Consider the following 1,889-nt stretch of genomic DNA (forward strand, 5'->3'; position numbering starts at 1 on the left):
GATCTACCTGAGATTTCTTAGTTGCTGTTGTGACATAATATTAATAGAAACTTTACAGATTTAAACAACTTAAACTTGTAAATTTTACATACTGTAAAGAATCATTGTAAAGTAGAGCAGAGAGTCAAGGGTTTTTGGGCTCCTGAAAGCAAATCAAATGGATTTTGAGCTAAATAATGAATCACATGAACGAGTCATAGACAAGAGACTAATGTGAAAAATGTGGACCTTGTGTTCTCTTTAATGCTTTAAAAAAAAATAACACAGTTACTCGTTTGGTTGCAGATTTTTCATGGAACCGCAAGGATTTGTTCCGTCTTTATATCAGTTGTGTTTATATCCTCTAGTAGATCAGCTGAATAATGGATGACTGAATAAACTCATATGAGACTTCAGCAGTTGTCTGATCCTCTGCAGTTATTTCAATAAGATTTTCTTGCATCTTTATGACGTGATTATCAAAGTAGAAAGTATTTTTTTGTGCCATCAAGTTGAGCACACAGTGGGACTGAAGTACACATGCATGTTGAGTTGAGCAAACAATGCACCCTGCACGTGCTCAACTCTGCCCGTTTGCACTTTGGAGTTGACCCAAAGTATGGCAGGCCGTTTTACAAAATAATAAATTATATTCCCACATATATTTACTATTTCAGATTTAAATAACATAATTTGTCCTGGTCACAATAACATTCTTATTAGTCAAAACTGAAATTTATGATAGCTATTTTAAGTGGCACAGTGGCTCAGTTGGTAGAGCTGTTGCCTCTCAGGTGGCCGGATCAAATCCCGGCCCTGGGCCTTTCTGGGTGACGTTTGCATGTTATCTCTGTGCATGCATGCGTTTTCACCGGGTACTCCATTTTCCTCCCACATACCAAAAACATGCATGTTAGACTGATTGGTAACTCTAAATTGTCTCTAGGTGTGAGTGAGAGCGTGAATGGTGGTTTGTCTCATTTGTCTCTATGTGTCCCTGTGATGGACTGGAGACCTGTCCAGGGTGTCCCCTGCCTCTCACACACTGACTGTACTAACTGCTGGATATGGGCACCAGCGACCCCCATGACCCAAAAAGGAAAAAGCAGGTAAAAGGTAATGGATGATAGTTATTTTAAATTTTAATACTATGTAACAAAGTAAAAAATATATATATTTATATATATATATATATGTGTGTGTGTGTAAACCATTAAAAAGTTAAAGTGGTTACCTAAATATTTAACGGTCAGGATGGAGTGTCTGTTGTTACCAAATACGTACATACACACACACACACACACACACACACACACATACACACATAAATACATACCACTTTTTTAAAAATAAAATCAACAGCTTTTAAGGGGTTTTATAAATTTTACTTGTATTTGACTTGTACAAGTATAATTGTGGGTCTTGTAATTTTTAACCATAATCATTTCAATGCAGACTTGTTTAGTTTCAAGTTTGACTAGTAAAAATACTGTTGTTGAAATCTACAACAGTAGAGATATGAGTGATCTGATTATATGGTCAGACAACTTGCCATACTTTCAGGAAACGGGCAGAATTGAGCATTCCTAAAATGCTGAGCTCCTGCATGACACATTATTGTTTGCTTGGCTTATCGTGCACATCAGACTTGTCATGGTCAGCTGGAGGGCACAAAAATTGCTCCGTAATAAAAAAAATTGTATGTTTCTGTGCTTTTAATTGCAGATGAAAATCATTTTTACATTTTTCCTACTATTTCTGTCAGGTTTTTTGTTTGTTTGTTTTAATCGACGGGACTGAAAATCTGTTTAATACTGAATCATAATGTGCACGGGAAAATCTGACAAAATTATGCATTAAATAAATAATAATTTTTTATTCATATATATAAATATAAATAACATACAATT

The sequence above is a fragment of the Nematolebias whitei genome, chromosome 23 (assembly GCF_014905685.2).
Source record: "Nematolebias whitei isolate Nwh7 chromosome 23, NemWhi1, whole genome shotgun sequence".
Taxonomy (NCBI): Eukaryota; Metazoa; Chordata; class Actinopteri; order Cyprinodontiformes; family Rivulidae; genus Nematolebias; species Nematolebias whitei.